The sequence below is a fragment of the Diabrotica undecimpunctata genome, chromosome 4, assembly GCF_040954645.1.
Source record: "Diabrotica undecimpunctata isolate CICGRU chromosome 4, icDiaUnde3, whole genome shotgun sequence".
Taxonomy (NCBI): Eukaryota; Metazoa; Arthropoda; class Insecta; order Coleoptera; family Chrysomelidae; genus Diabrotica; species Diabrotica undecimpunctata.
The window spans coordinates 150,082,054-150,109,941 of NC_092806.1; the positions used below are offsets into that span (position 1 = coordinate 150,082,054).

A 27,888-nucleotide genomic window follows, 5' to 3' on the forward strand; every position below is an offset into this window, starting at 1 on the left:
ATTTGCGTATTTTGTCAATTTTAACATTTTCTGATGGCTTATGGTATCGAATGCTCTCTTCCAGTTAACAAATATCAATGCCAATGGTTTGTTGTTTGTGCTGACTTCTCTATCAGGTTCTTTAGTAAGTGGCCATTAGTACTGTATCTCGATCTAAATCCAGCTTATTCTCTTAGCTGATAGAAATCTAATTTAGCGCCCAGTCTTTTTGTGATATGTTTATACCCATATGTGTGAAAGCAAACTGATAGGACGGTAGTTTTTTAAAACTGTTATGTCTCCTTGCTTGTGTAAAAAAATAATAACAGCATTATTCCGTTGAGGAGTTTCTCCTTGGTAGATGCATTCGGTGAAAAGCTTGACCAAAGCCTGGATAATTTTATTTCCATCTAGTTTGATCGCTTCGATTACTACTCCGTCATTGCCAGGGGATTTGTTATTATATGGAGTTATTTATGGCATTAATTCTGATCCCTGGTTTGTGATTTTGGGCCGTGGCTGATCTTGCCTTTTGTCGGTGCTCTCATAAATTTCGCGATAAAAAGATTCGACAACCTCAAGGTTTTTGGTTCTATCAGTAGTAATGTTTCCATCTTTGTTTTTTATTTTGTACATATTTTTGTTGCCTACGTTGTTCGTATTTCGCCTCAAAACTTATAAACTTTTGTTTTCTTGAATTATTTTAGTTATTTTTCTTGTATTGTTTTCTCTTACGTCTTTTCGTATTGACCGGTGGATGTCTTTATTTAATTTCTCCATTGTTGTGTAGTTGGAGCCGTATTTTTCCTTCAGCTATGGGTCAGAATGCTCGGGCAGCACTCCCTTTCCATATCTTTTAGAGCCTTCGTTATGCCATAGTCCTCATTAATATATTAATAATTTTTTGGTCTCATACCAACAAAAAATCTTTATAAAGAAATTGATTGTTTTTTACCCCTAAATTATATATTTTAAACTTATATAACTTCGGTAAAAATTGATAAAATTTAATTTTTCAAAATTTATTTTAAAGCTTATAACCACAGCTTTAAAATCGGGTACTTCTAATCTTTTTACGTTAAGCAAAAGCAAAGTTATAAGCAAAAATGTCTTATATAGTCGATAATTTGTTATTTTTTAATAATACATTTGTAAATAGATGGATTTTAATGTTTCAAAATTTGTTTGGTTTGTTTTTTAAAAGAAATAAAACATAATTTTAAAAAAGGATTATATCTTTATTTGTTTATAATTTTACAAGTCTTTGAACAATTAAATTGTTAATAACAAATTCTTGTCCTAAAATTCGAATTATCATGTTGAAGATTCGGATTCAGCGGGTCAAAATACACAAAAATCAGTTGTAAAATCTCATAAATCTCATCGTCAATCGGCCACAAAACCCCCCTTTGTCTCTAGACGAATTTAAATTTAGCTTTATTTTTAATTTACCAAATTCTTCACATTCTAATAAAAACATGTTTAAAATTCTCGTTTTATGTGGGTAATACTAAAAAACTGATAATGTACCTAATGTACCCATCCTACAAATTACTCATAGTACGATTATTGGTGCTGAATCACTGTGTTGGGAACGACTGATAACAGCAACCAATCAGAATATTTATAGGCAGTACTAGAAATGAGAGTGAAAGAAAATTATCCTCTTTTTACCTTTTACTAATTAACTTGTTATTACAGTACAGTGGGTGGATCAACTAAATTAATTTATAGTACCACCTAAATGATTGATTTGTATAATTTATTGGTAGTTTATTTTGTAAAATGGATCGTTATAGTGTAATATTCATACATTCTTATTTGAACATGAATTTTAATGATTATAATAATTGAATCCAAGTTTAAACAAAAGGTTTTCTTTTAAAAGAATGGTTTTTTATTAATTATTGATTTAATAATTGTCTTAACTCAGTAAATATTCGAATGATTAGGCTGAAGAGTTGTGATACCATAAAATAAAATATTTCATCAGTATATGTAATTAAAATTACCCAAAAAAAGATAAAAAATCAATCTTTTTTCACCAATAGTTTTCAGGTATTTAAAAGCGACACAGAGTCTTCAAAATTTACCCAGAAAATCTTGTTAATACAAAAAGACACTACACAGAATTAAGTAGTTTTTGCAAAATAATTTTGCAAAGTACGTTTTTGAAAAAAAAATATTAATATTCAAAATTATACAGAGCTAACGAGCTAATAAAAAAAAATTTATACCTAAGTATTCCAGTCGTCAGGGACGAAAACGCCACTGAACCTCTGAAGATCATACGAACAATTAATTATAACATATAACAAGCTGAATTTTGTCAATTTTAGGACGGAAAAAAAATGCAAAAAAGTTTACCACTTTTACCCCCAGGCATTCATCTAAAACCCTCCACGTAGAGGAGGAGAAAAAAATCCATTTACCAAGAATCTGTACGCTATAGAAAAAAATGTTTCAAATAAAAAATGTAGCTAAGATAATCGTGAACAAAAACGTGTATTAGTATTTTTTGTGTAGAATGAATCATTCTCTCAGAAATAACGATTGAAGCGGCCGGCGATTTTGAAAGTCAGTTACGTGTGCGAAATCAATGCTCAATAAAATTTATATCAGCTCGACGGTAAAACTTCGATATCTTTTGATTCAAGTGACCTATCGACAAAAATCAAGATGCATTTTAGAGGTAAAGACGTTTAGACGTGCATTTGTATGCACGTGACCTTTTCATTTAGGTCACGTGGTCGATAAACCAGGCAAATTAGAAAGATATGCAGGGACTGCTTTGCGTCAGTTTTCTCTGTTGCACTGGAAAGAACGTCACTGTAATATTGCAGCTGTAGTGTATCATTTAGTATATATCTGTGGCCATAATAGACCCGAATTTTATTGTTATTTTTATGTAAATTTTTCTTCTTATTCTTCTTCTTTATAAGAATTCTGCTTATGTGGTTATTCCATTCTTTTTTTCTATTAAGTGACTTGTTGATATACTGTACGTTACATTTTCTTTTAATGTCTTCAGTTCTCTTTCGATCTATCAGCGTATTTCTTGTAATCTTCTCAGTATTTCCTGTAATTCTTGTCATCATCATTTTCTTTTTGTTTGCAAAAACATTTGCAAAAAGAGCAACATTTCTGAATATACTTTTTATTTAACATCTCTTTTTCCTCGACATTCCACTTCTACCTTTTCCGGAAACACACACGGTAGCACGTTTTTCCACATTACTACACTAAATTTGTTGGAATATTCGTAAAATATCGTACCGAAGCTTGTCCTTGCTTACGTCAATCCTCAGAAAATTCTTCCTGTGCTTTAAAACTGTCTGAAATTCGAACAGAAAAATTACGAACATAAAGGAAATATTAAACGGATACTTAATTTCAACATGCTGAAAAGAGTGCAATCTATGCAATAGATTGCACTATTCTACAAGCATAGTAGAAAAAAGAGCAATCTACAAAAAACACATAAAGCAGTATACAGAAAGGGATAGTAGAATAAAACAAAACATCAAAAGGAATGCAAGCGTAATGTTGATATCGGATAAAAGGTCTCATAAAAAAGGAAGACAAAAGTCGATGAAGGCTGTAGAGTGTCACCTCGGGGGAACAATTAAGGGTCTAACCACCTTCTGATATCCCCAGGTGCTCTGTTGAGGGCTTCGAATATACTGTCGAGAGCTCCTCTACTTAAGTCTATTTTCGGGTTATGGACTTGGAAAATATTTATCTTCGGTATTTTGTCTTGAAAAAGGCAAGATATTTCTTACATGACAATTTCTTCGTCGAAATAAAAACATCAAGTTAAGTTGAAACAATTCGAAATGCGTACTAGTCCACAGACTATGGCATTCGATGACAAGAGAAGAGCGTAATAGATACCTCAACAATATTTGCGCAGAAATACAGCACAGCTGCTATAGGCGTGGTCACGATTTTTTAGTATGGGTTCCAACAGTGAAAATTGTCATCAACTGTCTCTTCAATGGCTTCTATAATTGCTTCGAGCTGATTTTTGACGACAGCAACTGCCCCAATACGACAAGCCCAACGTGTTTCAAATAAAGATTAAAGTTTTTAACTTATTATTTACGACCTTCACAATATCTTTAAAAACAGGTGTCTTTTTGGACTGTCTCCAACATAAACACCAATAACACCAATTGTGTTATACCAAAAAAATAGAAAATCTTTGGAATTTCAATATGATTAGCGCAAGCCGCTACCAATGCTAAAATAAGGCAATGGGAATAGTAATGAATATACAAAATTTTAATATTTTTCTCTTTACATCTCTTCTGTACACCAGTAAAGTTTCCTAATATTCCTGAAGCTTCATCAAAACATACAGCTTCAACATCCTTTCAGAAACAATATTATCATGCAAAATAAAATTTTTTATTTCAAAAATGGTTTCTGTATCAGTTAAATTCACACGTTTCAATGTTACTAGCCTTTCATCTGAAAAAGTACTACATATTCGTAAAATATCGTATCTTGCATATTCCATACAGTTTTGATGATAAAATCCATTAAAATTAAACACATTCTCTATCAATCCATGCTTGGTAGTGTCGTTAATGTCAAAACATCTACACAAAAAACAGAAAGCTGGATCTTTTCTTGGACTATATTTCAGCCATTTGAAGTTGGAATATATGTAGGTAAAAACAACCGACTTTTAATGTTTTTCCCTTGCCTATTGTTTTGGCTGGAAACTGTTCTAGTTGTGATTGGTAAGCACCTCTTGCTATTCTAGAAGATCTTTCTAATCTTTCTTTTGGCAATTATGGTTTCCTATCAAGTTTGAAGGATGTTTTCTGGGGATATTTGTCTGGGGATGTCTTGGGGATATTTCTAAAAACAATAAAAATCTGCTCATGGCGATTGACATCAGAAGTCTCGTCTGCAATCACAGAAAGAGTCCGTTCTTTCTCTTCCTTCTGAATACCCTTACATTTTTCGGAAAACCTAAACAATTCTTTTTCATTGTTTTCTTCCATTTCATCATGACCATAAAGAGGTTTTCCACCTTTTACTAAAAGTATAATTATATCAATAAGGTTCTTCATATAATCTAAATTTTTTTGTCGCTGCTTCTCTGTGGCTTTCAGTTCAGCCTCTTTTTTTTGGATCTGAAGATCTACGAATTTATTCACGGTATAACTATCTGCTAAATTTACATGATAACCTGTATTTGGATGCATATTCCATACAGTCTTGATGATAAAATCCATTAAAATTAAACACATTCTCTATCAATCCATGCTTGGTAGTGTCGTTAATGTCAAAACATCTACACAAAAAACAGAAAGCTGGATCTTTTCTTGGACTATATTTCAGCCATTTGAAGTTGAAATATATGTAGGTAAAAACAACCGACTTTTAATGTTTTTCCCTTGCCTATTGTTTTGGCTGGAAACTGTTCTAGTTGTGATTGGTAAGCACCTCTTGCTATTCTAGAAGATCTTTCTAATCTTTCTTTTGGCAATTATGGTTTCCTATCAAGTTTGAAGGATGTTTTCTATCTTTTTTTACACTAAATTATAAATAAATCCACAATAAAAACATTTAAAATTATAAACGACGATGTTTATAATTACCTCGTCCTCAGTAGGGCAATCATCTCGACGGTCGCTACGCATATATATCTCCCCTTAGTTATCGAAATAGAATCATATCGCAGTTCTCAGTTAATATAACTATCTCGTCCTCAGTACGACAATCGTTCACGCTCTCTACGAATAATATATCGCTTTAGTTATCGCATAAAATCACATCGCCATCTTCGGTATATAATCATATCGCTTTCTCTACGTATTAAACGTACATACTCTTTTACATAGCAAAGTAGTTATTTAAACTTAAGTTTTCTCAATATTTAGTTATATCTTTCAAACGGGGACCATCTGAACAGCATAATAGGAAAAGAGTCGTCAATCTACAACGTCTCTCCAGTTATGTATTTTCAAAAATATTAACATTGTTCATACATATACCACGTACTGATAATATGGAGAGACTAGTAGTGCAAGGAAAACCGGAGAGAAGAAGAAGTCAAGGATGATCTTCAACCCGATGGACGAATATCGTCGAAAAATAACTAAATACGATACATGCAACCCATAATAGGGATAGATGAAGAGAGAACATGAAAAGAGCAGTACGATCCTTGTAAAAACCGCAACATCCATAATCACTACGAACTTGTTAAAATATACAGATTGGTATATAGGAGCAGATATGTCAGTAAACTTCATAAGAAGCAACAAGTTGCAGGAAAAGAAGTCATATAGTCTAATACAAAATTACTACTAGTATGGTTTTTTCTGAATATAGATTTTCTGTACTGCGCAATTGCTTTTTCAACTTTCAACCTTTGTATTGTTCACCTTTATATAGAAGTATTTAATTATTAAAAGAAAATTTGAACCAAAATATCGTTTACATTAGAACACCTACGCAAATACGCAATAACTAGCACCCTCCGTTTCTTTACCAATTTCCGTATCGCTGACGTCATTACCTAATATATGATAATTCAAGTACTTTACCCAACAAACATTCATAAACAGCTAATCTCCCCGTGGAAACCGAAGTTTTGAGTGAAAATACCTGTTTATACTGTTAACAATATCGATTTTCTCATTTTCCCTTTCCGCTGACGTCATACGACGCAAGCCATTCATATCTTTTCATTGACGTACAAAACAATGAATGAAGTTACATGAGCACACAGCAGAGTGATATAACTTTCAAGAGATTTTCTTGTTATCACATCGTTTACGTATGTTGCTCGATTTAATATTGTTATTTACATACGGATTGTGTTGATAAAAAAATTGATCTAATATTGTGAAAAAAAAGGCAAGATTTTGTAGCAATTTTTCAATTTAGTTTAGATATTTTTCTCCTCCTACGTAATCTTTCACCTTTTACTGTCTTAATCGGCAATTTTTTGTCTTAGATTTTATTTCTAATTTTTTTATATGATCCTTGTTCTTCCATTTTGGTGTCCGGTATGTTTCTACGAGTATTCTAACGAATATAGCTTATGCTTTTTTGACCTGATGGTGTCTTAGATCTTGCATCATAATTTAATTTCTTACCCTTTTTCATCCCTCTTATATGTTCTATGACTTTGTCATAAAATATTTACTCTCTCTCTTCAATATGAAGCAACCCGACTAACAGATTTCTATTTTCTTGAATATCAGTGTTGTTTCTTTGATGAAATATTGGCCGGCACAAAATTTTATTGTTTCCTTAGCTTTTTTATCATTATTTCAATTAGCTTAATCATATTTTTAGTAATGTTTGTGGCAATATTCTTTCTCTTGTGTTTCTATTTCTTCTAGTCTTCACTTGTTGGTTTCTTAACATTGATGACTTTTATTACAACTATAAAACTGTGGTTTTGTCGTTGGTAGGATGTTTCTAGGTCAATGACCTGGTTATTTCTTCTATTATTATTCTTAATATTATATTTCTTAAATAATGTTAACGGTTTGTAGTATTTTTATAATATAGTACCTTCAATAATGACCCCGACTAGCATTTAACATATAATACTGACATTTTTGTTGCATATTTTCATGTCAATTAGTATTTTCATATTATCTAATATTTTGAATATATTTAAGTTAATAAAAGTCATGGATTCTGAAGGAATATTAAATAATAACGGTTTGTATTAGTATAAAATACTGTCAAAGGCAATAAAAATTGTTCTAATCGGAAAATAACGATACACAAACATGGATATTTTTTTAGGAAGAATTATATAACACAACTCTCAAAAGAAGTATATTTAAATCAACGAAAATATCTTGCACGCATTTTCTTCAACCTACGTCATTTTAATGTTATTTTTAAAGAAATATAAAAAGCTTAATCAGCTTAAAAAATCCCAAATGAGTATCTACTGCAACGCGAAACCCATCTACGAGCTGCCGCCCTTTCCGCTCACCCTCCCGATCGTTGGTTGATGCAATGACGTCAATTCATTCATGGAAATCCTCCCCTACGATGTCTAAAGACGACGCACCCCGGTCGATACGCTACTCCAATCGCCCCACCACCGGAGCAAAACATCCGATGAATGTCGAGTTCATGGAAAATCTGCAAGGACACCCAAGGCTGTTCGTGAAACATGGGAATTTTATTTTTCCTTTATACGAGGAGTCCTTCGTATAAAACATAATTTTTGGTAGTTTGAGTATAACTAATTTCAGAAGGTAAATTTTATTCTCTTTTACTAATTTTCTAAAATTGGAGAGGTATCTGGAGGATAAGAAAGACTCATATTTAGAAAAACTGGGAAACTAATCCAAATAATCCAGTGATCCTAAGATCACTGCCAGACATAATAATCATACAGAAATACAAACATCATGATTAAGATGCAGTTAAAGTGAACAGGTCAAATATATATATACATACTGGTAATGGCAGGTATAATTTTTTACATGGGAAACAGAAACACAAGCAATAGGAATAGCAGAGTATAAACAAAAAACGTGGCTTAGGTATGTTTATGACAACTTTATTATACAGGGTGAGTCATGAGGAACTTTACATACTTCTACCATATGTAGAGTCCCTCAGGGAGCATATCATGTGGCCACTAAAAAATGTCAACTCCTCTTCTTTATTAATTAACAGGGTGATTTGTGTAATTGACCATTTATTTCATTTTACTGTAGTGTTTATACGGCTCATTTGATTTTTTAAATTTTTGCATGATACAGTACACTACTATCAAGCATTCGACTGGTATTAGCTAACCTAAAAAATTCCAGGACTGGCTTTGGAAAAATTAATTTAGGGATTCGTATTAAATGTTACACCCTGTATAAATTTTTTTTAAAATGCAATAAGTGATTTTCAAACTACATAAATAGCCAATGAAAACGACATATGCGACAATGTTGTCGCACTTTTATTAAATTTTTAGTGAACGATCAAATCTTACCAAAAATAGAACAACCATAATGAAGTATCAAATTATAAGGTATTAATTTAAACAAATGTTATAAATTTCAAACATTTTAATTAAAATGAGTTCCTACAACATAATCTTATACGTAGAAAATTAACATCTTTACTGTTACTTTGTATTATCTCTACGATAGAATCAATTGTTTTTCAATTTTAAATTTTTACTCATAGATCGTATTGGGGCATTATTTTCGATAAATAATAAATTAAATTGATTAAAAAGTCAAACCTCTTGTATGTGTTAGTTTTTGTTGATTGTAAATGATTAAAATTTTATATCAAATTATAATACATTGCATCAACTGTACTAAATAAAAATAAATCTAAAAAAGTTTAAAATGAAGGTTGGCGTTGACCGTTTGACGTTTCTTGATATTTTATACCCATTGTCATTATTGTCATTATCAATTGTTATTTATGTGTACAAGAATACATATTTCTTCTGTCATATCTACGTTAAGTACATTGTGTTAGTTTTGGTAGAGCTTTTGTTACTTTCGTTCAAAATGCCACATCAGTTTTCGACCACAGAATATGCAGACATAATATTTGTTTATGGATTCTGTAATGGGAATGGTAGGGCTGCTAGTAGAGAATATCGCAGGAGATTTCCTAATCGTCGAACTCCTAGTCATCCAACATTTGGGTCAGTTTTTAATTATTTGCGAGAAAATGGCACTTTTCCTAGTGGAACAACAGAGCGACATGTAGATGAAGCGCAGGAAGATGACATTATGGACGCCGTTACTATGAACCCTACAATAAGCACTAGACAAGTAAGTCGAGAACTCAATGTTACTCAATCAAAAGTAAGTAGAGTCTTACAAAAAAATAATCTATACCCATATCACATTCAAATGGTTCAGCGACTACATGCTGGAGATGAGATCGATAGGTTGGAATTTTGTAGATGGATTAACAATAATCGACCAACGCTATACAGGACACTATTTACAGATGAAGCCCAATTTACCAGAGACGGGATAAATAATTCACGAAATTCACATGTGTGGGCAGAAGAAAATCCCCATGCTATTCGAGAACGTCGTTCTCAGTTAAGTTTTCGGTTAACGTGTGGATTGGTGTCATAAATAACCAATTAGTAGGTCCTCACTTTTTTGATGGTCCTTTAACAGGGCAGGTCTATTTGAACTTTCTACAAAATATTTTGCCGAATTTGCTTGCCAACGCGAACGTTGCTATACGAGGGATGTATTTTCAGCATGATGGGGCACCCCCACACTTTTTACTGGCAGTGAGACAACATCTCAATAATGTTTATGGCAACGGGTGGATAGGACGTGCAGGTCCTATTTCGTGGCCAGTGAATATTAATAACCGACAACAATGAATTGATAGAATTATACATTGTTGTAATACTATTAGAAACGATCCCCAGAGTATCCGTAATTCAATACGCCAATTAACAATTCGGCAACAAAAATGTGTACAGGCTGCAGGGTTCCATTTCGAAAATCTATTTTGAATTATTTTTATTTTGTTACCATTATTGTATCGTTTCCAGTTCTAATTTATGGGTTTATCATAACTATGTACATATTTTTAGTTTTTTTTTTAAATTGTTCTTCGTTATTGTTAGTAGTTACTGTTTTTTGTTGTGCAATGACTCAGTTTATCATTTCAATTAAAATGTTTGAAATTTATAACATTTGTTTAAATTAATTACCTTATAATTTGATACTTCATTATGGTTGTTCTATTTTTGGTAAGATTTGATCGTTCACTCAAAATTTAATAAAAGTGCGACAACATTGTCGCATATGTCGTTTTCATTGGCTATTTATGTAGTTTGAAAATCACTTATTGCATTTTAAAAAAAATATATACAGGGTGTAATATTTAATACGAATCCCTAAATTAATTTTTCCAAAGCCAGTCCTGGAATTTTTTAGTTTAGCTAATACCAGTCGAATGCTTGATAGTAGTGTACTGTATCATGTAAAAATTTAAAAAAATCAAATGAGCCATATAAACACTACAGTAAAATGAAATAAAGGGTCAATTACACAAATCACCCTGTTAATTAATAAAGAAGAGGAGTTGACATTTTTTAGTGGCCACATGATATGCTCCCTGAGGGACTCTACATATGGTAGAAGTATGTAAAGTTCCTCATGACTCACCCTGTATAAGAAAAACTAAAAAACATTCCACTTACCTACCGTACAAGAGTTGAATAACCAACAACTTTCATTTTTAGATTTGCTAGTTATAAAAAAGGAAGACGGGAGCATAAGATATACAGTATTAGTCACAAGATGTAAAAAACTGACAGACGAGGACCATAAGAACGGGGAAAAACGAATTAAAACAGCGATAAGGAAACATGGCTTTTCTGCATCTACAATTAAAAAACACCGAAACTCAGAAACAATACCAGAAACCCAGTTGAAGAAAAAAACCAATTGGTAAAACTATCCTGCCCTATATAAAGGGTACTACAGAAAAAATCAGCAGAGTTCTAAGGAAAAACAAAATAGAAACTCTATTTTAACACCAACAAAAAAAATTTCAGTAACCATTAACAAAAACAAAAATTGCATTGGAAATTCAAGAAGTATATAATATCTTTTGTGACACCTGCGACAAACCGTACATCGGACAAACCAATCGAAGCAGACAGGTAAGAGGAGACGAACATCGAAATCTCATCGAAGAAAAGGAAAAACAGAACCCTTAGCACAACATCTCATAAGCACAGGATATGTCTCTAGCTATAATATTGAAAATGGGAAAAACGTGTAATCACGGAAGGAATAAAAAAAACTAAAACATCAAAAAAGTGAAACTGTAAACTAACGATCAAGCAAATGGTACAAGAGGATAATATGGAAATTAATATAAATGGAGAGGATCCAAACCACCTTAGATTTGCCGATGACATCGTTATAATATCTACAAAATGTTGGTAAATCTACAAAAATGCTGAAAACGCTCTATGAAGCATCAAATACAATTGGTCTTAAAATTAACAATTTAAATACATTTATGGCCAACCTCGTAGTCAGCGAGAAAATTCAGATTGAAAGCCTTAGCATCGACCAAGTAATAGCTTACAAGTATCTAGGGCATCTGATTCGCTTAGGTCGCTATAAGATTCGCGAATAGAACAAAGTATATTGTGTCATTTACCGTTACTCCTATTTGGCAAGATTTTCGTCGTCATATTTTGAGTGCTCCTTACAGGCATATTTTAGATAATAGTAGCACCAAGGAACATCCTTGTCTTCAGCCTTTGCTAGATCAGAAAGTCTTCAGACATTGTCTTGTCTACTGAGACTGCGCTGTCAAATTCTGAGTATAGAGAATTTATAGCTTTAATGAAACCTTTACTGACACCACTGTTTTGCCAACAGTGGCACAGTTGTGCCACTGTTGGCACAACAACAACTTAGGTTGGTTGAATAGTACAGTATCGTAGGCTTGCTTAATATCGATAAAGGTTAAATGAACAGTTGACATCCTTTCTTCTTGATTCTCTATAAGCTGTTTAATAGAGAATACTCCGTCTATGCAAGAGCGACCAGCTCTGAAACCGATTTGATCTTTTGACCTTCTGATTCTTTAACTTCTATGATGGCTCTATTCCATTCTTTGGGTGACACTTCGCTGAGGTACTTATTAATGATATCTGCAAGGATTTCCATTAATTTACCCGGTTTCTAAGCTGCCTTAAACTTTTTTTATGGTTCTGATGCAGTTATTAATACTTCTTGTTGAATATTCCCTTCGTAGATTTTTTTTAATTGTCTTGTATAGTCCTGCAACGTCTTTTCGTAAGCAGCGTTTAATCTAAACAATATGTGTATTGTTAAATAATAATTTCGAAATCCACATGGATCTTACATATTAACAAGTGGTTTAAACAAGGTAAATATGATAGTTAGTGTCGAAATACGTCTGTACTATACGACTTGTCTTGCCGGTTTTTCAGGTTTTGGAATATAACCATTGTTCTTTGAATCGGTACGGAATATATTTCAGCCACAACAAGATTTAAATACAATATTAACATCTAGAAACGTTACAAATGCCTTCCTAATATATGAGCTTTATCCATAAAGTTCAATAACAAACTTAAATACAAATGCATATGAAAGTTGTCATTCGCCTTAATTTCATCAGTGATCAATTTTACGCTTCGCCTCAAACTTCTACACTTTTATTGGAGTTCTAAACGAGTTATAAAGTCACACAAAGTTCAAAGTGTCAAACAGCTACTTATAATCAATAATAGAAGAATGAGAAATGACGTTAACTTATAAATTACCTACAATTTTTGTACAATTGAAATAAGAATATTTTTCTGTTTGATGTTTTGATTTCTCACTCAGAAATAATTAAAAATACACATTGTAAACATTCATTAATGTTTTAAATATAAGGTGTAGTTGTTGGTGTGATGTGTTATTTTTGATGTGTGATTTATATTTAATACAAATTTCGATTTAGAAAAAAAAAACCATAGTAACTAAAGGATTGCGCAGAAGATTTTTAATATGTATTATGTAATATAAATTCGACGTCCTCTATATTCACTTCCTTTATTGAAACTTTTACGTCCTCCTCTTGTATTAGAAGGTAGCGCGTAGAAGACACTCATCGCTCCTAGTTCGGCATCATTCCCAGATGGGCATTTCCTCCTTCCCCACAGTCTGACTCACGCATTCTAACTCATACAGTGTGACCCACTTTTCTAGCTTCACCTTGCAGCATCATTCACTCTTACCTTTAGCATTGGTCCAGCTGTCTTTCTTCCTCTTCCATTTTCTTGATTACTGCACGGATATAGCTCTGTATGTTAGTCCAACCTAATTTATTTTCAATCATTCTCTTAATCATTTCTCTCACTGTAACAAAATTCGCACCTGTCTCTTTCTCCATTCTATTCCTTTCCACTATTCATCTGCTGCAATCTAACATTGTATGTGTCACAGTGTCCGAGTATCCACAGTATAGGTATTCATCTGTATCAGCCTTTCCGATCCTATAGAGGTAGGCCCTAAAACACCCGTGTCCTGTGAGCACCTGCGTCAGGAAATAATCCAGTCGCCTGCGGCCACAGTCCACCCAATCTCTTATGTTCGGGATCAGCATTTTCGTCCACTGTGCCACATCTTCCGTGTTGTTCCGTTCTTCTTGCCACCTTTCAACTGACCTTTCCCTTTCCTGTGTTCTCTCGGCCACAGTAAGGTTTGGGCCTCTTCTCTCATAAATCTCTTTTCTTTCCACCGCCAAAACATGCAACGGAACACATCCAGTGATGGTCCATAAAGCTGCCGCAGACACAGTCCTGTAGGAGCATGCTACTCTCAACAGACTTGTTCTGTCCACTCGTGTCATGAGACTTCTATAGGTCATTATCTCTACCGCCTCGCTCCAGACTGGTGCCGCGTAGTGGACGATCGACTGTACAACACCGTGTAAGACCGTCCTTTAGGATTTGGGTCCTCCAATGTTCGGCATCACCCTCCCCAACGCAGCCGCACTATTCGCAGCCTTCTGGACCACCTCCCGCACGTGTTCCCCCATTTTCCATACTGGTGCAATGTCACTCCTAGATACTTTACTTTTTTTTTGGGTGTTAGACATGCTCCCGCACATTTTAATTCAATATTTTGCCTGTTCCTTGTCCCCTTCACAATGATGGCTTCGGTTTTCTCTGCACTGCACCGTATTGAATGCATTCTTAATATCAAACAACAGCAGAGCCGCCCAGCCATATTCATTCCCTCTGTTGCGAAATGCTTCGAGTACACTCATGATTGCATCAATCGTGCTTTTCCCTTTACAAAAACCAAATTGCCTCCGAGATAAACCACCTGACCTCTCAATCATGTAATCTATGGGTACTCGCAGAATCCTTTCATACAGCTTAGTGATGCATGGAAGAAGACAGATGAGGCGATACTTTTTCCTAGTTTTGGGAAGCAGTATTAACCTCGATGTCCTCCAAGGCTCAGGAAAGGTTTGTGCTTCCAGCGGTGCATTCATGTGTTCCAGAAGCCACGCAAGTTCCACCCGTTCTAGACCCTTCACCGCCTCAGGTGGTATCTGATCTAGTCCGGGGGACCTACGAGTCTTCAGTGAACCCAATGGCTCGATAAGTTCATCTATGGTAAAGGGTACAACATCCTTCATCCCTCCATACACCATGACTTCTGCCGTCCGGAAAGAGCTCTCTTGTTACCTCAAGCTTCTTGTCCATAGGCATTTCGTAAGGAGAATACGCATGGAACTTCTTCATGACGATCTTGTATCCCTGACCCCAGATATCCTCATCCAGCTTTTCATACAACTCTTTCCAGTGCCTTCTTTTTTCTGTACGGATTTTCCTGTACAGTTCCCTCTTCCTTGCGCGGTACTCTTCCTCGATCTCCTCGATGACCTCAGGGTTGATTCCTGCTCTACCTCTTGCTCTTGTTAACCTTCTTCTCATTGCTATACATACATTTCTTAGTGCCTCGATGTCCCAAAGAGTTTTAAATACGTATAAGCGGCTTGCAGATGCCCTGCATAGAAATTAAAAGATCTAATACCCTCTTTATGTTTTAGTTGTTTACTGTTTCGAGTACCAGAAACTAAATTCACTACGAATTTTTACTGTGATAAACGGCATGTGGAATGCAAATTATAGATTCCCTTGCCGAATAATTTATCAATCTCTCTGCTTTGCAAGTTTTAGAAAGCAGTGGTAAAAATTTAAATTTAGTTTCGCCAAGTAGGAAATCTTAGGATTCCTAATGTTTTTGAGAAACACTTTTTCTGTATTTAAGTATAAAAAGTAAAATTATTGTAGGATTCAGATTTACCTATTTAATATAATAAATATTCTATAAAATTCATAGTGTGTTTTGTTGTGTTGAATTGTTTCTGCATATTATTGGCAAAAATTATTTTTTTTACATATTATTGACAAAAATACGGTTGAATGTGTATATTTCCCTAAGTCTGCTCATCACGGATGAACAAAGTTATATGCCACTGTTTGTGAAAATAAAGATCCCATATCATCAGCCTTTATAAACTGTTAAATAGCTTATTTTATAAACAGTTGAAATATCAAAGAAAAGCAATGATATGCATAGTCATAATAACTAAAGGAATGATTCTCATTTCAATTGAAATTTTGTTTATAATTATTAGTCATTTACTCGATGTTTCTGCCAGACAGCTTTTAGCAACTGTCGTGTAACCAAAATCTCCTTTTAGCAAGACATCAAGTAACTGATCTTTACCAAAGTTTCTACGCTAGCAAGCATAAATATTTTCATTTGTGAGATAGACCTACAAATTTAGAATCGACCACTACATACACATATCTATTGATAGTTTTCTCGACCTATTACGAACCAGTGATGTGTCCCGAAGGAATCTCAACAATCCAGAGTTATATTCTTTTAGTCTGAGTCGACGGATTATTTTTGGAATTATGTAACTTTTCGGTGTTCCGACGTCATTGCTAGATCACGGCTGACTCAGATGCCAGTAAGATCTTGGCCAGCTGATCGGTTGTGTTTTATTTTTGAATGTGATGTTGTTTTTATTTTTGTAAAAGCGCTAACAGATGTTTTTTCATCCTAAAATTGTTTTTCTTTCAATTACGTAGGCGCTAAATTTAAAAACGAGTTTTCCTTACAGTATCAGGTGTACACATTTTAATATTTATATAGAACAAAGCAGATATTTCTCATAAATATAAACCGATACTGGTTGGAAGTTGCTTTTCTGTTTCTGTAAAACCTTAGTTATCACAATTTTCTGAAAAAAAAATAATAAAAATAAACTGTTTTTACTGACCTTCTGTTGAACTGAAATTCTTTAAATGACCTAGCTACTACTATTTTTGTGTGATCATGATTTTTAGTTGTTCTGTTGCTTTATGTAAGTTTATGAGAATTTCGCCATTTTGAGTTTAAGATCTCATGTTTTCTTTTCCTCCGTTGTAACAATTATAATTTGCTTATAGGGGGTTGAAAGGGGGGACTAAACAATTACTGGGCTTGGGGATAGGGTAAGCAAATAAAATTGAAACGTTTGCGAACGGCTACTCGTGTTTTGATTGGAGAGCTGAGTCGTAAATAAGGGCTCCTTTATTTGGGGAGGATTGGGAGAACTAACTACAAAAAAGAAATAAATAAATACTTATAAAGATGTCCTGGGTAACACTACATAAGAAGATTGCTAAACTAAATAAAATAAGGTGCAGTTTAAAAGAATCCTCTTGGTACTTAGAAAGATGGTTTTTCTTTCCTTAAAAATTTTAAGGGTGAATATCTTTTTATAAGAAATAATTTTGAACACCTGGTTTTAAGAGAAACATTACATATTTATTTTTATTTCACATAAACAGTTATTACAGATAAAAATATATAAATTTATCAACAAATCTTACATTGGACCTAACAAAACAGACTTTAAAAATATGGTTATGGACCAAATGACAGAAAAGGTGTACTAATTGTCATATGTCAAAATGAAAATACTCAACATTTCTGAATTATTATCAATAGTTAATTTTATTTAAAAGAAACTAAAATATGACAATTAGCTGATCCATAAAATTGATATTTACTTATAAACCTTTAAACTGAAATGAGAACAAATATATTAAAAATAAATGTTTATTTAGAAAAATTTAACAAAACTAATCGCTTTACTAGCTCATTAATTATTTTGAAATTATTAAAAAAAACGGGTGTGGCAGTCCAGTGGGACTGCCGGTAGAAGTTACACTTCTATACACGCATTCGCCGTTAAAAATTTATTTGGGAGTCAATCTGCACAATCATTACATATGTAATGCTATAGGTAAGAGAGCAGAAAAAGAAACAGAATTCATAACAACTTACTAACAATTAATAAACAACATTTGACCTGTAATAGGAGTATAGTAAATGAAGGATTGAATCAATATTTTGATGACAATGTATATTTTTATTTTCATATATGTATGAAAGGAGTTGAAAGCAAAAATTTTTTTAAACATAGTTTGCAGTAAAATTCATTGTTTAATTTGTTATTAATATAAAAATACAATACAATACACTGCAACATAATTCAATATAATAATACAACACAAATTAAAATGCAATATTCATAAGTATTTAAAAATGACAATAATATACATAACTTTTCTACTTACGCATATGTTTAATTTACCATGTAATAATATTAATAAAAAAGTTCTCCCCTGGAACTGGGGATCGAACCCCGGTCTCCCGCGTGACAGGCGGGGATACTGACTACTATACTACCGAGGACATGACACAAACGTATTTCAAAATTGACAGTTTATTATTCATAAATAATAATATTAATAAATATTTTATTATATATATAAGATTATATGTATATATATATATATATATATATATATATATATATATATATACAAAAGGAACATTTTTATATTAGAGAGCGGAAGAGAGAGAAAATATATCTTCTGTCTGTCTATTACTCATTATCTTACATATGTAATGATTTCACAGATTCACTCCCATACAAATTTCCAACGTGGAGAGCGCGTATAGAAGTATAACTTCAAAAGTTTGTTGTCTATTTTTCTTAAAACCGTCGGCTTACTTAGCCTTCGGGACACTGGTCATCAAATCCCTTTGTCACGGAATACAGCTTACAAAACGGTAATTAGCTCAGATTAAAAAGATTGCCATATAGCATTTCGAGCTTAAAATCACCTTTTTCTAACCAAAACTCATCAAATTAAGCCAAACTGCCGGTTTTCGAAACTCTGCGAGAAAGTTGTTTCCTCGTTCAGACCCTCATTAGTTCTCCTCGCTTCTTGTCTCGACCTCGTTTGCTACACACCCCATGTCAAACTTGTCTCCCTGTACTAGTTTTTAATTACAGTCAATCCGAATTTCTCCGTTTTTGGGAACTTATTTAAATTAAAACCCGTTTAAAACCAGGTTCAACTCGATAGTTACGGAGTTAATATTTTCCCCAGATGTCTTCACAACTACACTTGGGCAAACAAACTTTAGGTCTCTGTGACGTATTAGCCACGGGCGTTTAAGTAGTCAACTTCAGATCACTACTACCTATCAGCCAGGGGCGTAACAAATAAATTATTTTTATGTGTTTAAAATTCGATATATAAAGGAAAAAGCATGCTACACCGTCACGTTTTTGTATTTTGTGTGTTTTAATTTCTTCCCGACCAATTTTTGCATTGCAAAGATTTCTGTCTCTGGCCATTTCTTTTAACTTATGCATAGGCTTTTTGAATATTTCTGAAATTTGGTCCATCCATCTTATTGGGGATCTTGCTCTTGATCTTCAACTTTTCCTTGGATAATCTAAAGTCTTTTCATGATATCATATCTGGACCTGGTGCTGTGTTATACTTAAGTTTACTGATCGCCAATCTTATTTCATTCTCGAGTATATCAGCTTGGTGAACAAGTTCCTAGCGTTGATCATCTTTATATAGATCCTGGCATTAGAATCTCCATGTCTCTGCTTTATCCTTTCTGTTGATTCTCGGGGTTCTTATGTGGTCTTCAATGGCCCAAGTTCTGGCTTTAAAGTCCACCGTTATGTAGCGAAGTGGAGCTCTCGGCTGATTGTTTTGATCGTGGCACTCAATTTCTATACATATATTGTAATAGTATTGTTGTTTATCAGCCTTGCATCTTCGTTTTATTTCTTTGTTGAGGTTTCTTAAACTTACTTTTTCTGCAATTATTTTAAGAGTTTCATTTTTGTTATCCGTATAATAATTTCCTGTTAGTAGTTTTCCCCCATAAGATTCTTTAGGCAGTGGCGGTTTGTGACAGATAAGTAGAATATCGCGCAGGATAGACTAGATTATAAAATTTTCATCCCGATACGGCGCATTCCAATGGCTCATAGAGAGCATCCTATGGATGTATAGGATAATAGAACAGGTATGAGTAGAAGGTATAACCAAATAAAACCCACGGATCAAAATATTCGTCCACGAGTCGACTTTTTTGATATCAAGGAGCGTATGCAGCTTTACTCTTGTTATCTGATCATCATACTGATCTATAATCTGATCTATAAAGCTATTCTTGTTTTTGTAATTTTCTGGAGTGCTTCTGGTAGAGGGAGAACGCAGTCTTCTTAGCAACCTATACAGTGTCAGTGCTTCCTCAAGAAGTAGTTGGAGTAAATCAAGCATATTAAATTATTTCTTGTATCTAGTATCACATTTGATCAGTGGCACTCCCAACGGGAAAGTAATAAAGTAAAGCAGTCGCTAACTTAGTTGAAACGTTGTGACGTGTGTTTCTCTTGTTGATAAAAATCTATATGGAAAACAATATAAAACAGTTATATTCTAAAACAATGGTACTGAATAACAGAAATTATAGTTATTGGGTATTGTTTTTAGATTAAAAACTTTTCAAACTGAAAAATACGATGTATTTTATTGGTCCTATAAAAAGTTGATCACAATAAAATTATATGAATGCGATAACAATAAGTTTTATTTCTTAATTTACAAGTACCAGTCTACACCTACAAGTTGCCGCTTCTACATTAACTGATTTGTGTGAGTACAAAACTATTTTTTAATTGCAATAGAAGTTAAGAATAGAACGTTATTGCTACAGTTGATCCATTTATGAGTATATGTCAAAGTGTAGGTACGTGTAATATATATATAATTTAAGACTATATTCTATAATTTTAATCTCGTATCAATGTTGGAGGATGGTAATAATTGTCAATATAAAACTATTCGAAAATTTATTTTAAAATATTTACAATATTAATAGATTATTTAATTTTAACTTAATAATACCGAATTTGTCGTTATAAACGTATCGATTTATATATTAATTAGTAGATGTCTATATTCAATAATGAATTCTTCTTCTTTTTTGTCTTAGGTTCATAGTTTTTAGGTCATATTCCACTTCCTGTCAGCTTTCATTGTAACATTTTCTTTGTTGTTTTTATATCTTCTTACCTCTGAACCTATCACAGCCACGGTAGCTTCTGCCTTCTTACAAATCGCTCAATATCAGGCCCTTCATTCAATTCGTAAATCTTGTGTTATCTTCTGATCCTCCATGTGGCGTCTTCCTCTTGCACCGGACCATATACTGTTCTTATTATCTTTCGGATATCATCTTTTTTTGTGTCATTACACAGGTCTCACATCCATAGGTTACTACGGGTCTAATTAAGGTTCTGTGAATAATAATTGTTGTTCTTTTCTCTAACAATTTTTATGTCTTTTCTTTGCTTTTTATGTACGATTCCCACTGCAATATGTGTATTATTTCGCTACTTTTGGAATTCTTTTGAGTTTTTATTTATTTTAAGCCAACTTTTTCGTGCTTCGGGATCAATTTCTTCGAACACTTCCATTAGTCATTACTTCCTTCTGCTATTCATAGCTACATCATCCGCATGTGCAGTAATTTGCACCGATTTGATATTTATCTGGCAAGTTACATCGATTTTTCCGATGACACCCCAACAACTAGGATAAACAGTATGGTTGATAGTGCATATCCCTGTCTTACTTCCACGTTAATGTCAAAGGGAGTAAGTTCTCCATCATCTACTCTTACTGCAGCTTTTAATCTCTACAACGTTATTTTTATGAGGCTGGTATATTTGGTATATTTGTTAGGTATTAACAAAGGTAAAATATTAATGTTTCCTTTATTATTTACTGGCATTAACTTTTTCTCTCTCTATCTCTCTCTCTCTATATATATATATATATATATTCGCATGAGTATATGGCTCACCATCATTCTCTATCCCTTTATTTAACTGCTACCCCTTTTGTTTCTTTTTTCTTTTCTTGGTTTTGGAACAAATTTCTTATTTTCCCTTTGTCTTTCCAATTTTGTTTTTCTTTCAAATTAAGTTTTTTTTCTTAATGGGCTTTTTACCTATCGACTTCTCCAGTTCTTCTTTATAGGCTGTTGAGGTTAACACAGCTGATTTTCCTCTCCTTTTATCATTACGGTTAATTTTTATTTCTGGGGGAGGAAGGGCAACTAGTTCTTTGGGAGTGACTTGAAATTTATTGACAGAGTACTAACAAGAGGGTATCGCATTAGCATAGAACTTTTTGCAAGAAAGAGAAGGAGTAATATGACAATTTTCCTTATTTTTAAGCACCTTAAGAGATTTTTGTTGTGTAAAAGTATCTGAAGGCAATGTATTTGGAGAATTCTCATTTTCTGCTTCACCATCAACTTGGTTTTGTGATAATGGTGGTGTACGAGGTGGAGAGCTCCGATTATTTTCTAAAACGGGACCAATCATCGGATTGTTCATCGGTGTTTATGTGATTTGAGTTGGTTCAAGCATCCAGTCTTCAAAAATTTCCGGATTGAGAGGTTGAATGCCAGTCTTTCTAAACCAATTCATAGCGGTTTTGATGCTGGTAGCTTTCATATATGCGCTTCTGAAAAGTTTTCCTATTTGGGAGACTGTGATTGGTCAACCTGGATGTTGCTGCATCCATTTTTGAACTTCTGGCGTATAATAAGTGCTGAATGGTGACATGAAACTGACGTCTAGAGGCTGCAATCGATACGTGGTATGCGAAAGGAAGCACAACATTACAACACCAAAATCTCTAGCTTTCTCTATGACGTCAATATTTTTTTGTATCGGTCGTATGTCCGTCCAAAAGTAAAAGAAAAGGAAGTTCTTTGAAGGATTTTGAAAACTTAATAAAATGACTAAACCAATTAGAAAAAATTTCTTTTTGCATCCATCATGACGAATGATAGAAAGATTTACTGCCAGATGAAGCATCATCTAGCTGCTCAGCTCAGGTTTTCCTCTGGACCTGAAAAATGAAGGTAGGCGGCATATAATATATTATATTTTGTATTTTTTTTCAGCTCTTGAAAATAATTGTAAACACAATTGAAAGCTCGAGATAAAAAATAGTTATATAATAGCCCCTTTTATTGACTCCAACCCATCCAAAACATATTTATATATTTTTTCCAAACGAGTCATAAGTACTTCTTTTTCTTATATATATATATATATATATATATATATATATATATATATATATATATATATATATACGCAGTTGATTTTGTTGGCTGACTTAAAATATACGAGTAAATGATAGTTTTGGTAAAGTAACTAAGTAGTGTAGGTATCTATAATCTGCAAAAATATATCTGAATAAGATTAAGTAATATTAGATAAGTAAAAAGTTAATGTAAATAAAAACATCCGCTTACTCTTAGATATAAGAAGCAAGGTTTAACAAAATGAACTTTAATGTTTAACGAAAAACAGAAAATTGAAATTTAACCTACTTTCCTTTTGATTTTTCTTTTTTCAACGTGGACAACTAATTGCATGATCTTGGCTTTATTCAGTATATAATATATACACGTGGCTATAGCCACGTGGGGATTTAATATTTACCGGAAGTAGAACCATCCCCTTACTATGATTATTTGATAGTTCGTTATTGTGTTTTCGTTTTATTTATTATTATGCGTTGTTCTAGTTTTATTGATAAAGAAGCTATGTTCAATAGTGTGATAGTTTCCTGATAAAACATTTTATTCCCCAAGTCTCAGTTCACTGAGAGTCAATTTAAGAGAATTTTCCCGATAGAACGGCGGTCGGTCATTTTAATACACCCCGACGAAATCGCAGAAAAATCTAGGAGCATGTTATTTAATTGAAATAAGGGTTTTGAAATAATGTATAAAATACATCGTAATTTAAATAAATGTGAATGATATCATATGTTTTCAGATGTCAATATATTTTTTAAGATTTTTTTATAGGTTGTATTAAAGTTATGAACGGCAATATCGTTCAACTAAGATAGCTTAAAGAAAAAGAACTAAAAATAATTTAAATGTCTGTCTAAATAATTTAAACTTTTGGATAAACATCTGGGGTACTATAATCGGTTCACAATTTGTCGATAGCTCACTACAAGTTTAACCCTAATTAGAGAACTGAAATTCAGGGAGAATAGGTAATACGATATAATAGTAAAAACCAACCTGAAACTGACGGTTTAAGATGTTTTCGACTAACCCACCTTGTATCTGAAGGAATACAATACCTTATAATCCTATTACGAGGGTATTTTTAATGGTTAGAGATGACCGACCAGTGTCGAAGAGTATATGATTGAAACATTTATTCGAACTAAATAAATATATTTTTTTAATTGTACTTATGTAAATTGTATTTTTTAATAAAATTTATTTATTTTATTCAAAAATAAAAAGTTTCTTATCATTTGTAAAAGATACATTTATTTAATTAAGGAAAAAGGCGCCAAATGTCGCCTGGCAAAATTTCCAATGTGTTTTAACTGTATCCATTATTTTCGAATCCGGAGAAAACTAATAAATATTTTTGAAAAATTTAAACGCGGAATGAAAGATTTCATTATTACTGAGGGCAGAAAGTCCGTGAAAACTTCTACAATGTTTATTTTAATATGTTATGTAACAGGGGTGAAAATAAAAGAGAAAATATAGTATAATTTGTAATTGAAAATATTGCATGCAAAAGAAACTTTTTATTTATTCTAATAAATATTTCATTTTGCCTTTAAATTTTTCAAAAATGCTTTTTAGTTTTCTCAGGATTTGAAAAAAAATGGATACATTTAAAACACATTGAACATTTTGACAGACGACATTTTGCGCCTTTCCCCTTTTATACCTCACGATTACAACTACTATTACTTACCTTATATAATTACGATTAGAAAACTATTCAAATTCAAAATAAATAGGATCAACTTCTGAATCCGAGTCGTCTTGAGGGTTAATAATTAGCGGTTGTGTCTCTACGGTCACATCAATTATGATATACCTCAGGAACCCATGGTTAACACGAAATACTATGAAAGAAGAAGTAAAAGAGTGGATAAAATTATGTCTTCTTCCTATAATATTAATCCGCTACCGTACGTTGCCAATCGTACTGGTAATGGCAATTTTATTTATTGCTACTTTGAAAGATCTCATGGTGAATATTTCAAACTAGTTTCTCGAATTTTTAACCAATCTCATCCCCAACACAGCTCGTGTGAATTGCTAATAGGGAAGATCCTATAGAACAATACCACATCCTCGAATCAATTGCGAACATGACATAGAGGCAGCTACCATTTAGAGTTGTTGATTGAGCGTGCACACACACACACACACACTCACTCACACTCACATAAAATTACCTAACACACGGGTGGTATTTGTTCTACGCTCTTCAGTCTCAAGGTCTATTACAATCATGTTCACAAAATCCATGGCATGTGTTGACTGAACGATGTGGAAGTGGAAATGCGTTCCCCAATCGGACGAACTCTGAGTGATTATAACCTTAGAATGATATCGGTGCCTCAAAACGTTTCGTCCCAACCCGTGAGAATAAAATTGATGCAGAGAACAAATAGCAAACAACCAGAAGAGGACTGAGAAATTAGTGACTCTTCTAAGTCTACAAATAAAAATATAAAAGGCAAGAGTATCTATATAGACTATCTCAGTTACAAAGTCTGTCTGTATCCGAATTATTAATAACCTCAATCAAAACCTTTACCTCTCCCCCTTTAAACATTTGAAGAATGATGAAGACGATGTGAAGATGCTGTGAAAAGAAAAACTGTAATTGGGCATGACATCTCGCAAGACTGGATGCCAATATGTGAACTAAAAGAATTATCGAGCAGAAACCCAGAGAAAAGACTTTTAGAAATAGGAGACGTACTCTAACAAGATAGACCGACGATTTGCTGCATATACACAAAAAGTGAATACAAAGTATACAAGATAGAGAACTATGGAAGCATTTAATAGAAGCTGACAGCCAGCGGTGAACAAATTTATTAGTTAATTGTTGATGATGCTGATGGTGATGATGATGATGACGATGATGATGATGATGATGATAAAGTAAAAAGATTCGCCTGATGCTTATCAAAGGAAAACAGGTAGAGATTTAGAAATTACAAATATCTGAGAATTAATGTTTATGTTTCTGAATTTGTTGTATGGGATGGAAAATGGAACATGAAAGATAGAACAAATACAGAAGTTGAAAGTATTTGAGATGTGGTGCTGTAGACGGATGCCCAAAATACCGACGATTCAAAGGGTTACTAGTACCGAAGTACTGAGACGACTAGTACTAAAAAGAGTGCAAAGTCGTTGAAATGATTAAAGTAAGAAAACACCTGGACCATATTACTAGTGGTGAGAGGTATGAAATACTAAGACTTATCTTATTATGCAAAAAAAGATCACAGATAAGAGAAGGACGATTTACTGGCGGAGAAATATGCGAGAATGGTTTAATTGTAGCCCAGTAGACCTCTTTGGAGCAGCTGCAAATAAAGTACGGATAGCAATGATGGAAACCAACCTTCGATAGGAGAAGGAATCACAAGAAGAAGCTCATTGTTCGGAAATAATTGCACATTTTGGCTCCCAGTTTTCCAGTTAAGATCATAAAATCGATCTCTACCATTATATATGTATCTTTACAATGTTTTATGTATCATTAAATATGTTAGTTAAGAAATAACAAAATAACAATAATAAATAAGACCACACAAAGAACTCATCAACAAAATTAGCAAAAAGAGATCAGTTAGTAAGCAAAACATTATTTAGTGTGAAACATTGTGACGGATCAGTAGAAATATCTCGAAAAAAGTAATACGTTCAATGTTTAGAGCCTTATTAAACAAAAAGATCCATTTAGGCAAACAAAAAAGAAGTAGAATATCATCATCAATAGCTATTCCATCTATAGTCGAATGTAAACCTCTCTTGTTGATGTGTCCATTCATTTCTGTTTGTTGTCTTTTGCATCCATTCGTGACCATCCATTCACTTGATATCATCAGTCCATCTGATTTTAGCCTATACTTCTCTTGTCTTCTATTCTTTTTGATCGTCTTCTTATTATATGATTCTATTAACAATTGGTAAGCTTAATGTTGAGCATTCTTCGTTCCATAGCTCTCTTCAGTTTCAGTCACTTGAATTTTGTGGTTGTTGTAATTTTGTAACATGTTGTAATTTTTGGTTGTTGTAATGTAAATTTTGTATGTTGTTGTTGAAAGTCCATGTTTCAGTTCTATATGTCAGAAACCGTAATACGTACTGATCGAAATTTTTTATCTTTAAAGTATTTGAAAAGTTTGATTTAAATACTGTTTGTAATCTTCCAAATGCTGCCCATGCTAAGTCACATCTACTTAAGTCAGACTTTAGTTTAAACTCTTTTTTTGTCCTAAGTGTATATACGACTCAACCTTTTCTATATTATTACATATTATCCAGAGCTATATCTGCAGATTCGTTTGTTAGATATTTAGGTTTTGCTAGATTTATTTTTAATCCTATTTTTTTATTTTGTAATTACGTTTAATAGCATTTCCTGTAATTCTTCTCTGTCTTTTGCTATTAACGCAACGTCATCGGCAAGTATCATATGGTTAAGGTTTCCGCCGTCTATCGTAACTTCTTTATTTGCCCATTCTATAGTTCGAAACATATCTTCTAGAGCTAAAGGAAATGGATTGGATGAGATAGAATCTCCTTGTTAACTCCTCTCTGTAGTAGAAGAAAAAACAAAAAATATGACAGAGACAGGTACAGTAAAGTAGAATATGCTTTCTAGTTTATTACTACTATAATTGTTATAGATAATCCGGTAGAAGTTTTTTTTAGAACTAGAAGGTTTTTTACATAAAAAATTGGACACAGGAAGTTTTATTTAAGTATATTGAAGTTAATATTTTGTTTGCTATAAATATTTATAAAATAGCAAGAGCAAGTGATATGTTAAATAAACGTCGAAGAAATGATATTTTTTTTATTTTATACTAAATTTAATTCATAA

General features: G+C 32.9%; 1 protein-coding gene across 2 annotated transcripts in view; it reads left to right on the forward strand.

Moving 5' to 3' along the window:
* The window catches only part of sr (zinc finger domain-containg protein striped), a 115,028-nt gene that overhangs the window by 58,849 nt on the left and 28,291 nt on the right, over window positions 1-27,888 (forward strand). The gene's annotated exons all lie outside the window — the stretch shown is intronic.